Genomic DNA, 17,098 nt, shown 5'->3' on the forward strand with positions numbered 1-17,098 from the left:
ATTACTCCAGCACGTGGAATCTTTACCACCATTAAGTATTTTGTGAGGTGGCTATTTGTTGAAGAGTGAATAGATGAATTTGAAAGACAGTACTTAAGTAGTTGCTACATGAAGAATCAACCGTTGTTAATTATTGGACTGAAATTTACATTATACACTCTGACAAAAACTATGAAAGAAGGTGTCCTAACTGCAAACTCAGGTTACATCAGCAAACAAAAGACATACAGTACATACGTAAAATATCCATCTTAACAGTTTATTTTTCTAAGCGTGCCACTTTTCACAAATGCACAAATGATATAAAGAAATTGGGAAAACTAATATGAAAAAAATAAAAGATAAAGTCTATACAAATATAGGGATATTGTGGTTCATCCCCAAGAGAAATGACAATGAGAAAAGAAAAAAAAACGAGTTTGTCCCAAGACAGCTCTTCAGCAGACTCTTTTGGCTCAGCATGAGCTCTAGGACACTGGCACATTAAGAAAGGGAGCAGACTACTAGGGGGCCTCTGTGTCCCACAAATACACAAACAGCTTCACTCACCAGAGTGCCACTTCCTTGATCATACAACTTATGTTTTGCACCCTATAGATGTTTTTATTTTCAATGTATCATATCTAATTATGGGCGGCACAGTGGTGCAGTGGTAGCGCTGCTGCCTCGCAGTTAGGAGACCCAGGTTCGCTTCCTGGGTCCTCCCTGCATGGAGTTTGCATGTTCTCTCTGTGTCTGTGTGGGTTTCCTCCGGGCGCTCCGGTTTCCTCCCACAGTCCAAAAACATGCAGGTTAGGTGGATTGGCGATTCTAAATTGGCTCTAGTGTGTGCTTGGTGTGTGGGTGTGTTTGTGTGTGTCCTGTGGTGGGTTGGCACCCTGCCTGGGATTGGTTCCTGCCTTGTGCCCTGTGTTGGCTGGGATTGGCTCCAGCAGACCCCCGTGACCCTGTGTTCGGATTCAGCGGGTTGGAAAATGGATGGATGGATGGATATCTAATTATAGCCTACAGTTATTATTTTATTTACTGTACCTTACCATACTTTGCAATTTGTAAAAATGGATTTTAGTTACTTTGCCTGTTGCAGGTGTAATGGTTTATAAGAAACTTCTGAACTAGGGTGCTTCACTTCTCTTGAAGATTTTAAATCTAAACACTTGAAAACTGAACTCTGCACACACTCTATTGTCTGTGTACCGTATCTGTGTTTATCAAGCATCACAGAATTACCCCTAGGACTTGAACTGATCATCTGACTAGTATAAGAATTTGTGCTACCCCACAGTATGACATGAGCAGTTATGAAGCCTCCCGCACCCACTGCCAGTGAGGAGTAGGTGTCCACTTTTGAGAATGAATGACGTCACGATTTTATGGCACCCCGACCTGTAAAATGGCACACATGTAGGAATTTTGTAGTTTCCTGGAAATCATAATGACTTTTTGTAGTTTTCTGATACTAAGGCTAAGGCTTCTCCAAAAAGATGATATTCATAATATTCAAAGGAATGTGATTACATTAAAAAATAGGTTTATGCCACTCTTGTGAAGTACTCAAGAGTCATGCGTTAAACTGGGACACTTAGTAACATTAAGAATAATAAAGTAGCAAGCAGTGAGATGGAAAGACCAAGACACACCAAATGAAAATTAAGCCCCATAACGGTCAACTTTATTTAACAGTAAATGATTCACAGCCATACTTCTAGAACAATCACCTTTCCGACATTTAGGCCACATGATACACCTTGTAAAATAACAGTTACTGAAATGGCTATTCTGGGGCTAGTTGTGAAGTCACACTACCTATTCCATTGTTCCTGATCTTCTTCCAGAGTTGCACATTATGTCTCTCTCTCCATGATCCCCCCATTGTCTGGGAGGCTGTGTTAACCTACTGATTTGAGAGTAATCATCTGCCTTCTTGAACCATCCTAGGCTTGTAAGTGTAATGTGAATATTCCTGGGGTTTGTGGAATGCAAAAGGAGGCGTATCTGTGTGTCATTTCACTGTCTATCATCCTCCAGCCTTATCTTCAGGGTAATATGCCAGCTGCTACAACAGTTTGCATCCATGACAACCTGTGTGTTGTGAAATGTTCTTCCACACTTGGGGAAATACACTTCATGTCCAATCAGGATTGTTTTCCTACTCTGAGACGCTTAATAAACACAAGCACTGGTTTACAATGCTACTATAGACAGTCTTTGTACTATAATTTATTTGTGCACAGAGTGGTGGCTCTGAGGCTAGGGATCTGTTCAAATCCCATAAAACGCCAGAAGTGACTCCATTTCGTTGGGCCCCTGAGCAAGGCCCTTAACCTGCAATTGCTCCATCCTGGGTATGACTGCATCAGGTCCTACAAGCAGGTCCTACAACTTGCAGGGAAAACCTGGAGAAAACCAGTCACTGTATAAAACCTCACACTGTTCAGTGTGGTGCTGAGGTGTCACCCGCTGCACAGTTGCACTCGGATCTCAATCTGGATGGTTTACTGTGTGGTGGGTGCAGCAACATGCTGTAATCAGCGCATGCTCCCAACCATTGCATATGTTACTTCCATTTAATTCATTTGTTTCCTATTTGGTGACTGTCCTGGCCTGGGTTTTATTGTAAAAAGAGTAATTAGAAAGTAATCAAGCTAAATTAAAAAAAAAATTCTCACGTATTAACTTCCTTCTTCATCATTTTGCCCTTTAAAAGAGGCAAAAATGTTACTTTTGTACTCTGTATATAAGCCACAGCAGGCATTCTGAGCAACTGAGTACAAAAATAAAATAAAAAAACCCAAAAAACTCTAAATAAATTATTGCATGTTTCAAAAACCATTGACAAAAAAATGTTGCTCTTAATTGTTACACCAGAGACGAATACAGGATTTCATTTATGTCTCTTATATACTGTATACATACGTTATGCTTATTCTGTTTCTCTGACATTTCCTAAAGCTGGTGTTTCCTGGGCAGGCTAGAAATCTTAACCAGCCAAACTAATGAGACACCAAAATACAGAGTTTTCATAAAGTGCCAATATACACTAAGAAATTTATATTTAACTTAAAACAAAGAAATATACCTGCTGAAGTATGTAATTCACTACTAAAATATTCATTTGGTAGAAAAAATAACCACTTTTCTAGCTATACTTTCTAATGCAAGCAATAACATGGGAACAAATGTACAATATTCATCAATGTAACAGATAACTTTATTTAGATGTTACTACTCACTAAAAGAACAACTTACCTTTAGAGGATACTGCTTGCCTTACATTGTAACTTTATGAAAAAATGAATAATCAGAAACTAAGAAATTCTGTGTATTGCCATTACAGTAGCTTGCTTATAATATAAACCTAAGTTTCCTGCTGGTTCTTCAACAAGCCCTCAGAAAACTGGTTCAGACTTGTCACTTGGAATAAGCAGAAAACAATTGCTCAGCTTTTCTGCCTAAAGGTAAGCTATGCAGATATTCGCATATCAAGTATTAAGAAGTATGGTCCGGCCAATACTGAGCATGAACATCTCTATAAATTAGTGTTTGTGATCCAAGACATAAAAACACACCCTCTTCCTAATCTTTATCTTATGTTTAACAACATGGGATTTTGTCAAATTGCAGAGAAAGCATTAAGTACTAAGATTGCATGTCTTAAAAGTTATACAACTTGCCCAAAAATTAAAAAAAAAACAGTCTGTATTGGTGAGCATTAAACGTAAGGCACGGCCAAATGATTTTAACTCCAGGCATGAAAGTGCTTACCTTTGAACTGAAAAATCTCCTAACAGGATAGGGTGTTGCCAGTGTTTCTCTGTTGAAGGATTATCTGCTGTACCCTCCTTTCACACTTCATCTGGCAGACGAAGAGTCGTGATTATTTCATGTCATTACAAAAGTCAGTGACTGAGTTGGGACTGGAACTGGAAATGTCTTGCTTTGTTTTTTTTTTTTTTTTGCTTTGATTTTCTGGATGATGGGATCTGCTTTTGAAAGAAAAAAAGTTTTTATATAACAGAGTGATAGTTGGTAATAGAGCATACATTTCATAAACACAAGAAATGAAAGATACAATCAAGTATTTTGTTACTTAAGTAACAAATTCTTTGTTCTATTGTGCTTTTTTGCCAAGCTGTTAATAGCACCTCATGGCTTCTACAGCACTTCCTTAATTCTATTAACTTCTTATAAAACTAGCTATAAATACATAGGTGTAACTAACTGCCTTTATTTTAAGAAAGCACACGATTACCCATGTTAAAACTAAGAGGACATTTTTTAAGCAGTAAGACTCAAGACGTCAGAATTTTAAAATCTCCACTTCAAACACTCTCATTTAATCGTTAATAGGACCTACTGATTTTTTCCCTTTGAACAACTCATTTTCAAATTACAATGGGGTACACAGTCATAAGGTGAGTTCTGAGTGCAACTTGAATACAACCAGCTTGTCTGGTGACATATGCCTAATGTAAAGGAGTTGTGTGGATACTGTATGTACTTCTGATGTGGATGACTAATTCAACTGCCAAACTTTCTAATCAAAATAATTTTAATTACAAGGATTCTCTTTTTTCTTGAATGGTGAAGGGATAATTCTCCCTGTCAACCTGGACACAACTTTACAATGAAGATAAATAAATAATTAAGCTCCTTTAGCTTAAAGAAGGGGGACCAGACATCCCTATTTATCCGGGACAGTCTCGACTGCAGGCTATGTGTCCTGACAAATAGTTTAAAAATATCAATATGTCCCGGTTTTAACAGGCTGTCCATCTAATCAAGTTTTACTGTGCAGCAAACATAGGTCTACTACCACAGATAATGTTAAAATCTATTTATTTGCATGCATGATAAACCAAGGGCAGGCCCTACTCTTTGATTTATTGCTGGTATAATTGAGCATGCAAAACACCTTGGGAGTGCATGGGCATTACCTCCCCTTGATTATATATATATATATATACTATAAATTGCTTTGCCCACAAAACCTGAAGGGCAAGTCCCGGTTTATGACTTAGAAAATCTGGTCACCCTAGCTGAAAGCAATTTTTAGCAAAAATATGATATGTTGCATTTTCTGATTCAGCCCATTTTCACATCAAGGACTAGTTACGGTGGCAATGCAGAGTTATGCTTATTTACTAAGACAATGCTTTGTCTTGGGTGGCACAGTAGTGCTGTCTGTAATAATAACTTTTATTTATTTGTGTTTTTCTCCCTATACTGGGGGGTTCTAATCATGAAGAAGCCCTTCTGGTATTATTTTCATGTTTTGCCTTAAAATTTAAAAGTTGACTTTTAGTAAATTCTTACTCTTTTTTTTAATCATACAATGTAGTTTTGATGGTTACGTGTCCTCAAGTGTCATGCTGATGGTGTAATGGAAGTTATCCTATAAATACAGCTGTAATCGTGCCGTGCATTATCCCTTGGTATATGCAAGAACCTTGCAGTGATAATTAGCTTCATTTCCATGTATGGCCTAAGCGTTAAGAATATGTGTTCTGCTTACGACCCCTTTTTGACTCTGAGTTTGATTTTTGTCTTGCCCTTTGATTCTTGTCACTCTTTCTTGTCTTGGCTCATTCAGTACTCTGACCCATGCTTGTCAGAGTACCATGATTTCTCACTTCTCAGTCATTTCCTGGTCATTTTAATGCTCACATTAATCCTCGGCACTCCTATGCATCCATAACACTTCCTCTCAGATCCTACATGCTGGTTTAGAATCCTGTCTGTGGTTGTAATTGATCTGAAATCTGCATAATCTTGGGGTCTCTATGCTTGCTTTTCTCTGGGTACTCCAGTTTCCTCCAGCTTCCCAAAGACATGCAAGTTAGGTTAACTGGCCATTCTACGTTTGTTCTTTGTAAATGATCGGCACAGCTTTAAGCAATGAACTAACAATCTTGTGGTTTGCAAAGACAAATAATATTAAGTCTGCCAATATTAAGCAAAGATAACCTAAGTTCAATACTTGTTTACTCAAACCATCCTTCCATTTTCTAAAACTGCTTTTTACTAGCAGTGTTATAAGGAAGTGAAAATTATCACAGGTATGGGAAGCAACAGCTTCATATATTATAGTATAAATGATAAAGAAAAGAACACAACAATTTTCACAAAGCAAAAAAGTAACCAAATCTTTCATACAATAAAAGAACTCTAACTAAATGTTCCTTAATAAATAAAAAGCAGACTAACTTGAAGTATGGCATGCTACATAAATACACTAAATCCACCCTGATAAAGCAGGTTCAATGAACAGATACTGTAAATGGCTAAACTGCTTCAGACTGGAGCAATTCTTTGATATCTGAAAACTAGTTTGGCATGAGGTGTTTAAAAACTGCCTAAAATTGTTGTAATTCATGTTTGTAAAAATAACACACAAGGCCAGATGATTCTGTCTTCTGAATTAGAAGGACTAAATGGTGCCTTGTAACAGGCATGGACAGGACACGATTTAAAAAAGTAACTGCTATGAGAACCTGCAGCAGTGTGAAAAAGTCACTTCAGGTTTTCTTTCCATTCAGCTATTTTCAGTTTAGTGTCTTATGATACTGAATCATTGGGGTGCTTCTGGTTTGTCAGATGAATGAGGAATTTCCCAAGTCATTAATAAAGTTAGGGCATATAAGGAAGGACAAAGCAACACATGAATGCCAATTTTTTTCTCTCCAAAGCAAAAGTCACACCATTCACGATCCTTGTGCACTTCCTTTTCATAGATGACCCTTCTGGTTGGCAAAATAACCATCGGCTAACATTATTGTGCCCCCTTCATATTGCATATCTTTTAACATTCATTAAAAGTTACAGGCCGGAGGAATGGTAATGGATAATTTGAAATGTAAACGTCTATGGCATTGTGCCTGTTTCACATTTGTGTAGAAACCCGTCTCTCTTTATAGAATTGTCTTCACAGGTAGCTACAGCCTTTCCCAGTAGCATTCGGAGTAATGCAGGAACAAACTGGGAGTGTCCGCATTACAGGACACTATCACATAAACAGTCAAGTAGGGGATAAGTGATCAGGCGAAAAATAATTACTACTACAAAAAATCGGGAGTGGTCTCCCTTAGACTTTCTCGTGTACTCAGAGATAGGCATGGATATTTGAGGAGTAAACCACAAGACAACGATTATATTTTAATATTATGTACATTAAAGAACCATCAACAACAAATCAAATCAAATTAATAATATATTGAACAATTACTATAAAAGTAAAGTTGAATAAATTGGACTCTGCAGCTGCATGAATAAAAGGTAAAGTACCACTTCCGTTTAATGGATTGCCCAAAAGTTGATAGAAATCTACATTTTGAACCTAATACTTGTATGCAAAATTTGGTTGACCAAAGTGAAAACATACATAAGTTATTGTGTTTACTTACACACACACACACCCACACACGCATAATTCCAAAAATGGTATTCATCAAAATCTTGAAATGGGTTTTTTGAGGGATTCCAATACTTTCCCTATACTTCGTATGCGAGACAATCAGGGAGGTCTAAAACATCGAGATGGTATTCATCAAAATCTCGACATCGAATCTTTGGACGATCACAGTACTTTTCTTATACTTTGTATACAAGAAAGTAAAAAGTATTTGGAGCAACAATGAGATGTATTATAATATATAATCATTAAATCTTTATGTATACTAGAAAGATCACTTGCAATTAAAATACAATGTAAAAGAGTGTTCAAAGATTCAATTTTAGATAAATAAATAAAAATATGAATAAAACTGAAATCAAAAGTGTTAGGATATTCATATACTTATATATTTATCATCAGCAGTGTTTAACCTGTTACTCAGAATAATAGGTAGAGTGGTGGCTCTAAGGCTAGGGATCTGCACTGGCAATCGGAAGGTTGCCGGTTTGAATCCTGTAAATGCCAAAAAGTGACTCTACTTCGTTGGGCCCTTGAGCAAGGCCCTTAACCTGCAATTGCTCTGTCCTGGGTATGATGTTACTCTGCATCCAGCCCTGCATGTAGGCCCTCCAACCTGCAGGAAAAATCTTGGGGGCAGAATTGGCACTCCAGCTACCATAAAAAAACCTCACACTGTTCCACCCCATCTAATCTAGTGTGGTGCTGAGGTGTCACTCGCTGCATGGCTGCACTCGGGTCCTAATCTGGATCCTGTGTTGGTTTGTCATGTGGTTGGTGCAGCAATGTGCTGTATCGGCACTTGCTCCTAACCTCTCTCTCTTTCTCTCTCCTCAGAATACAATCCTTCCACACTCTTTGGTGAAACCTGGCTCTTAAATGCCATTACAGTAGCAGTAGTATATAAGATACAGATAATAAAATCAAAATAAAATTTACTTTATCATTGTTTGGGAGATAATTAAACACAGTAAGATGCTGCAGATGTTCTATCAGATGGCTGTGGCGAGTGCCCTCTTCTACGCAGTGGTGTGCTGGGGAGGTAGCATTAAGAAGAAGGATGCCTCACGCCTGGACAAACTGGTGAGGAAGGCAGGCTCTATTGTTGGCATAGAGCTGGACGGTTTGACATCCGTAGCAGAGCAACGGGCACTCAGCAGGCTCCTATCAATTATGGAAAATCCACTACATCCATTAAACAGTGTCATCTCCAGACAGAGGAGCAGTTTCAGCGACAGACTGCTGTCACTGTCCTGCTCCACTGACAGACTGAGAAGATCATTCCTCCCCCAAACTATGCGTCTCTTCAATTCCACCAGAGGGGGTAAACGTTGAACATTATTCAAGTTATTGTCTGTTTTTTACCTGCATTTTTTATTACTGTTTAATTTAATATTTTTTGCTGCTGGAGTATGTGAATTTCCCCTTGGGATTAATAAAGTATCTATCTATCTATCTATCTATCTATCTATCTATCTATCTATCTATCTATCTATCTATCTATCTATCTATCTATCTATCTATCTATCTATCTATCTATCTATCTATCTATCTATCTATCTATCTACTAGTTTATTAACAATCCTGGCTTTGGTGTCAGCCTATTGCATGAAAAAACACACATTCTATTTATCAATAATTTAGTTGTCTTGTACCAGATTTTGTCTGCTGTCATTGCCCATGCCTGAATGTGAATTAACCCAGTAAGTTGCAGCATTTAACCTTCACTTGTGTTCTGTTGCTTGCTAGCTATTTAACAAAAAGCAAGCTTTGATAAGTTCTGCACATCACTGAAGTGATGACAAATGCTGTCAGTTAGTTGGCTGTATGTGCATGCAGACTGAAGTGAAGACCCGCATTACCGCACAACCCAGCTTAATTACTTACAGCCTAGGGCATAGTGTTTGTGCTGCATACATAAGCAGGTGTTTGACGAACAAGGAGAAGGACTGCAATAAATAGATTCTGTAAAAATGTGAAAATCCATGGCCATTTACTTGCTGCAATATCTGTTTAAGGGTTTTAACATATAAGTTATAATTAAGGCACCTGAAGGTTAACATGTAACTCATACACCAGTGTCAAAGGAGAATAATATGACATTCACAAACAAGCACAGAAGTTATAAGAGGCATAAAAATCAAACAACCAGAAAACTTTGTTTCTTGTGATATTTAAAAATTTGGTGTTAGTTTCTGAGTTTTACTGAATTTACGCTACACTTGATTAACACCCGACCTGACACATATTCAGGTGACAGTCACGATAGACCCAAATTTGTGCTCTGTGGTTTGGAAACGTCACTTTAATCTTGTCTCTGCTTAACTGGGTGGGACCTTCAGAAGATGGAAGGAGGTGTGATGAATAACTCAGCTCCATTCTGTCCTCCATACTGAATATCACCTAAATATTGAAAATGATTCAACACTCATCAAGGAGCTTAAAACAGTAAAAATTAACAACACTGTGTTATCATCCAGTTCTACACCCAACTCACTCAAAATGTGGCCAATTTAGAGCTGTCAGTTACTCAAGCTGAAAGTTTTGTGATGTGAGTGGAAAATATAAGTAACCTGGGGGGTTGGGGGTGGGGGTGAGGGGGGGGCATGCTCACACACACAAGGAGGAATGTGCCAACTCCAAATCCAGAGTGTCTGTTCTGATATTCAAACCAAGTCTCCTGGAGCTATGAAGTGAAAAACCTGACCACAGATTTACTGTGCCACACCCCTGTGGGAACTCGGGATCAACAATTCATTTTTTCAGCTAATGCACTTAATCCTACTGAACCTCAGGAATTCTCACCTTCATTCTGAATTTCAAACCTTACATTTCATCTGCATGGGCACACTTTTCAAACTAAAAATGTTCCACAACAGCCAGCATTTAAAATGACAAAATTCAGCATATTTCACTGTTTCAAAGAGCAATCATTTCTTGAAACTGGCAACAACACTAGGCTACATTAATCTTTAATTACACACAGAGGAACTTATATTAAATGTACTGGCTTCAAGGTGAACCAAACAGCAGCACAGTGGTTAGTGCTGCTGCCTCAAATGTGCAATTGACATGATTAAAATCCTGAACGCAACCACTGTCTCTTGTGGAGTTTGCAATTTCATCTTCTGTCTCTGTCTGATGTTCCCCAGGTACTCTTGTTTTTCTCCCACATTTCAAAACTATGGTGGTGGTTTGCCTTAAATGGTGTAGTGCTTAGTGCAGGTGTTTGTGTGATGTCAATGTGTGGATGCTAGGTGGCACTGTTTCCCTTTTTTTCCCGAACAGATGGACACAGGTAAAGCACCCAGAAGTTATTTAATTTCTTCTTTTAAATAATGTCCTTTAAGCACCACAGCCACCATTAAACAGGCAAGTAAACACCAATAACAATAATATTTAAACACAAATCTCTACTCCACACCTCCCAGCAAGCTCTTTCCTATTCCTCCCGACTTCAGCTCACTTGCTAGGTTCACAGCAGTCCTTTATATAGTCCTTGACCAAGAAGCGCTTCTGTCCTTCCACCCACGTGACTTGTTAGCACTTTTGGGTCAGATGGAGAACTGGCTTTTTCTTCAGCCCGGAAGTACTTTGGAGCTTCCATCCTTGTGACTTGTGAGTACTTACGGACTATGAATGAGGCATGGCTTCTCCGGTCCTTTCACAGCTCCCCCTGGTGGCACCCACGGTAACCAACAGGGCTGAGAAAGCACACTCCAAGCCCTGGGGCACCGCTACACTCCACAGGAGCTGCCATCTAATGTTTTGGGGGTGGCAGTGTCCAAAAGTAGCTGCCGCCTCCCATCCTTCCATCCTCAGGGCGTCCCAGCCATCAATCACAGTGTGTATGTGTGACCTGCTGTGTATGTGGACTGCTGGCCTGCTTGAGGGTGGTTTGTGCCCAGTGCTGCTATGACAGCCTCCACAATCCTGAAATGGATTAACAGACTTTGAAAATGGATGGATGGTCTTAAGGCTCTAAAAACAATAAATGAACCTTGAGAAAAAGTAATCTTGCTTCAACTGCACACTGTAAAAAATGTCTGTTCATTTTACAGTGTAAAACTGTCAAATAATGAAGGTAAAGAACTGTAAAATAGTAAAGCAGTCTTTCAGGAATACATAAGCACTGAAGTGAAATATAGTTTTTTTACATTGTTAACCCATTAAACATATCTTGGTTTTTGGTGCTGTGATTACCATTTTTTCACAGAAAAAGAATTAAATACCATCAGACAGGGAATCGTGTTACACCTTCCATTTTACTGCACCAGAATGTTTAAAGAAACGTTGCTGTTTGTTGACCGGGTGTGGTTTGTTCTAACACACCTTTTTGTAGCCTGGAGACCAAAACTGTACACAATACTCCACATGAGGCCTCACCAGTGTGTTATAAACCTCCTTGGACTTGTACTCTACGTGTCAGGGTGTTATATAACCTCACATTCTGTTAGCCTTCTTAATTGCTTCTGAACGCTGTCTGGCAGTCCACTACAACTCCTAAATCCTTCTCATAAGGTGTACTCTCAATTTTCAGACCTTCCATTTTATATTCAAACCTAACATTTTTTACTTCCTATGTATAATACTTAACGTACATTAAATTTCACCTGCCACAAATCTGCCCAAGCCTGTATGCTGTCAAAGTCCCTCTGTAATGATTTAGCAGATTCCAGATTATCACCCAATCCACCAATCTTGGTATCATCTGTAGACTTAACCAGCTGGTTACTTATATTCCTAGTCAAATCAATTATATATATTAAAAATAGCACTGACACCTGCTGGACACCACTCTTAACTTCAGCCAATTCTGATTTGTTTCCTCGCACCATCATCTTCTGCTTCCTGTGTCTGAGCCAGTTTTGCACCCATCTACACTCCACACTCAGAACTGCCACTTCTTTTAGTTTGATGCCCAACCACTCATGTCGCCCCTTATCAAATGCTTTCTGAAAGTCCTGAAAAATAATATCATACACTCCACTTTGATCATATCCTTCTGTTGCTTCCTCACTGAATTTGAAGAGTAGAGAGAGAACCTGAAAGGAGCCTCCGTGCTTACAGACAGGGACTTCGGCAACTACCTACAGAGCTTCAGCGTCTGGTATCTGCTCTTCAGAGATCCAAACACTTGTAGAAAAATGACAGATACTCTAACTGTAGTTTGGCATGTAAAACATAACGTTTCTGCCAAAACTGCACAATCATGCGCATTGTCACAGTCATTTTTGCTTTGTAGTATGAAAAGTTTAAGTTTATTTTTAATTATACTTTGTATTTTGCTGCTTTGCTCACTAATTTATCAAGGGTCTGTCTTTTGCAATAAAGTGTGCACTTTGTTATTATTTCTCATCCAATAAAACTTTATCTTCTTCCTCAATAGCACACCAGTGAAGAGATTCATATTTACACACCTTTAAAGATATCTTAGGATTTTAAACTCCTGCTCAAGTGGTATATGGGGGCACTGAAAGCTGTAGCCTTCTACTTCACTTTCCAGAACTGCAACACATTGTTTGAGCATACAGCTCAGTAGTAGTTAAACCTCATTCTGGCATATCTGTAACTTTCCAGAGTCTGTACTTGTTTTAAATCAGGTACAAAAATGTTTTACTATGTTGTCATTTCCTGGTGATTCTATTAGTTTTTAATTTTATATACAGCCGGTTCAAAATCCTGCTGCTAGAGTAACAGCCTGTTCAAAATATTATGACCACATTTCCCTCATCTGGCTAGACTAGACTGGCTTCGGCTGTCTGCTTCAGAATCCTGCACTAAATGTACAGACTCACCTTTCAAGTTCTGAAGTTCAATACCCAGACCCATGACACCAACACAGTGTGTAAACCAGAGTGACCGCTACAATCGTATAAAGCAGCTTGCCTAATGCTAGTTCAGCTTTGTGTCAACCATATCTTTAAACACACTATGTAAAATAATAAAAAGTAATTTAAAAACTTATAACGAGTGAAAGTATTGCAATGTGCATGAATTTAGTGTTTCTTAAAAAAGATATCTCTTTCCTGACTTAGCCCACAATTAGCTAAAAATGAACATCAAGCATCTGTCCTGCAGAGCCAGTTTAACACACTCTTATCACTCCTATTCTTTAACCAAGCCACACCGGACCCTCCTCCCATCAAATGACAGAGGCAGCTGGACAACTGAGCTGTTGGTAAAAGTAAGGAAAAAGCCAAATTTTAAAATGGTACAGTACCAGCATTTCATGATTTTCGGTACAGAAAGTAAACGTCAGCTTTCCTCTCAGTCCATGTCCCCCCACCCTTGTGTTTACACTCTCTATTTCAGTTGTGAAAAAACATCCCATTCGTAAACTTCACAAAATCAATCACATCTTCATGGGGAAGACCCCATCCAATTGCTTTGACGTGATCAGGACTTCACTGGGACAAACATTTACATCATGACTTCATGGCTATCAAGAAGGAATCGGAGTGTAGTGCGGTGCAATGTTGCGGTGCACCAGGGAGGCTGAAGTAAGACAGGGGGATTTGGAGTTATCCGTTATTTGTTTTGGAACTGTTTTGGTACCGGTACTAAGGTCCGAAAGTGGTTATCAATACCAAAGTCAAAGCTTTAGTACTGATCCAACATTACCAGGCTGACAATGTTTCAGTTAATACTGGGTACAAATCCTAGGAATATGAAGACACAGGTAAACCCACCAAGTCGTAACTGTGAGCTTCGCTCTCCGTCTTTGTATCAGCAATGAGCGTATCATTCAATGACACTCAAGGTGAGGGCTAAACACCATTAAGCTGGCCTTATTCACACTCATCCTTTTGATACAGAACATATTCCATTATGCCCTTCTGAAGAATATACCCCTGAAAAAATCTCATGTCGGGTCTGAATCAGCAATGTGACTATGCACATAAAATAAGCCATCCAATTTATATATCAGGTAAGATCATTATTTGTAAATCAGTAAATAAACTGGTATTTTTGTGCTGTCATTATAACATTATTTACTCCTTCAAGGGGTGCACAACTGTGTATTCATATATTTTCTAATAATATACAGTATATACATGTTCATTTATTCTGAATACTGCAGGGACAACATTTTACTTTGTTTTATTATTAAATTACGATTTCAAAAGTTCATGATTTGTAACGACTAAACTTTAATGCTCAAGCACTCTAAGCCAAACAAGAATCACAAAGATAAACAACAGAAAGGTCCGGAAAGGAAAATGAGATGTGCGTGAGGAAAACTGCAGTAAGTGAACTCTGAATAATGAATAACTTCCTTGAGTTTTTTTAAAGACTGCCAGCTGTTAATTAGAGGAAAGTTTATGTAAGGAATGCACATTAAGAATACCATACATTACAATAATCTATTGTAAAAAGATGTCACATTGATTTAAGACAATCAGTTCCTTCTGATAGTCCATCTTTATTTCTTAAAACAATATATCAACTAAAAATAAAGCAGTTCAGTAAATCCAGTAACTAACTGAGAAAGGGTTTCATTCACTACTATCCAAATATTCATTTTTTAACTGCCACTTCTACTTTAGGCTCACAGGCTGAGGTGTATTAGCCCATCACAGGGCATAGTCATGATCCCATACACACTCACTCATGCTGGGCCAATTAGGGCTACCAAGTACACTGAAGTTCTTATAGTTGGAATGTGGAGGAAAACTGGACTGTCTGAAACAAGGCAGCAGCACTAACCACTGAGCCACCATGTCACTCATTATTTAAAAATGCTAACATGAAATTGCCAACAGCTCCAAAAATACTGGTTAATGTCACTGAGGCATGCAAAATTCCACTGTGAACAAAAGTAATGATAAGGTAACTTTTCATTAAAAAAAAAACAAAACAGTTTGGTAACAGCTCTACTGTAATTATTTAAAGTACAGAAATGTCCATTTCTCCCATGTGGACTATGCTATACAAACCTTTTCCACCAAAGTAATGACCTGTACTGGTTGATCTGATTTTGTTAGATTTGTGTTGTTCCTGGAATATCATCAAAGATGTTCCAGGACACTCACTGGCCTTTAACCAATCAGCTTTAGAGTGAGCATCCTAATATTAAAAATTAGGGACTACACGCACAAAAGCACATTCATTTTAATGAATTTAAGCTTTAAAAAAAAGTTATGTTTGAAATCTAAATGATCAAAGGCTTTTTCCCTCTAAGCTTGGAGGGGGTATGCATACATTTTTGTGAATTACAAAAGAAAGCTCTCTTATTGTCTGCCTTTTCTGAAAGCTCCTGTTTTATGATGTCAGAGGTTCACTTTAAAGTTGACTGGTTGACAAGCTATGGGATCATAAAAAGAGATTTTTAGAGACTTAGTGCTATTCTACTGGTGAAAATAGGCTAGGTAGTAAAACACCTGTTAAGAGTTATCAAGCAGTCAGTGGTGCTGTATCCCGTCGCCCCATCATCCCGTGCTGCTGTGATCTCCTGACACCACACCATTTGCCATAACCCTCTGACACAATAAACTGAATTTTTAAATTTCTGGTAGGACCAGTCAAGCAGAAGACCACCACAATACTCTGATTTTTCTAAGTCAAATATGATGCTGTGTACAAAACAAGTCTTGCTTTATCTTTGTTCTTAATCTAACAGTCATTAACTTCACTGTGCATTTACGGTTGCAATTGACTTCTTTATGCTTGCTTAGCTGTTTCTATTCTGATAATGGAAAATACAGTCACACTGAACATTTAGGATCTGTACTTGAATTAATCAACTCAGTCCAAAACAGTGAAACACTGGACAAATTTTATATTGTTCCCAACTTCTGAGGGAAAAAAGTTGTCCTTTAATTGTCCATCGGCTTTTTCTTGAATAAGACAATGTCATAAAAATCAATATACAGTAGTCCTTGGATTACGCAGCAGTAATCAGGAAAGACAGTTTAAATAATGTTGTTCATATTGCTGAGCAATGACTTCTAATCCCTTCAGAGAGAACATACCAAAATGTTTAATATGGATCCGGAAAGAAGGAAGCACAAGAGCTGTGCACTCAAGAAACTGACGCAAAATGAAAAAGAAATGAACAAGACTTGAAGCAATATTTAAAAATGGAGAAGACACTGAGGAAAGAATACATACACAAGTAGAAGCAGTGAGTAGTGTGTAGTGAAAATAATCATTAATTAACATTTCTGTAGGATTTATACATATAAGACATCCCTGCACAAAATTCCACCACATAAGAGAGTTTGTTTGTGGCAGGACAAGTTCACGTGGACATAATAATAAAAAACAAAACTAAGTCAAAATTAGACTCAACACAATTGTATATAATAAACTGCTAAGGTCTGTCCATCTGTCATGTGATTATTCACAAACTACTAGTGCTAGAACCTTGACCTTGCCTTTAACTGTAAGATTATGACTTGATCTGTTTTGAAAATTCAAAAAAATATATGTCTTGATAAAGTGAGCGCACAAACAAGTGACATGTCAGGAAGAAAAAAGAAGAGCAGTGACATCTGTTGAGCACCAACCAGATTGCAGAAGCCATTTACTTGACAATAATCACCATAATCAGAAGAAGGAAAAAAAATGAACAGAGTCATCTGTGGATGATCAAGCACATCACATAAGGCAATTAAGTGAAGCAGAAAGAAAAAGAACAAGCAGACAACACAATGAACCACACTGGAATGCAAAACGTAATCC

At 38.1% G+C, this 17,098-nt stretch overlaps 1 protein-coding gene across 1 annotated transcript in view; it reads right to left on the reverse strand.

Moving 5' to 3' along the window:
• rin2a (Ras and Rab interactor 2a) overlaps positions 1–17,098 on the reverse strand; it is a 220,293-nt gene that overhangs the window by 139,884 nt on the left and 63,311 nt on the right. Inside the window, exon 2 of the mRNA XM_051919613.1 lies at positions 3,766–3,986. The gene's annotated coding sequence lies outside the window, so the exon portion shown is untranslated. The remainder of the gene's footprint in view (positions 1–3,765; positions 3,987–17,098) is intronic.

This window comes from Erpetoichthys calabaricus, chromosome 15 (genome assembly GCF_900747795.2).
Source record: "Erpetoichthys calabaricus chromosome 15, fErpCal1.3, whole genome shotgun sequence".
NCBI lineage: Eukaryota > Metazoa > Chordata > Cladistia > Polypteriformes > Polypteridae > Erpetoichthys > Erpetoichthys calabaricus.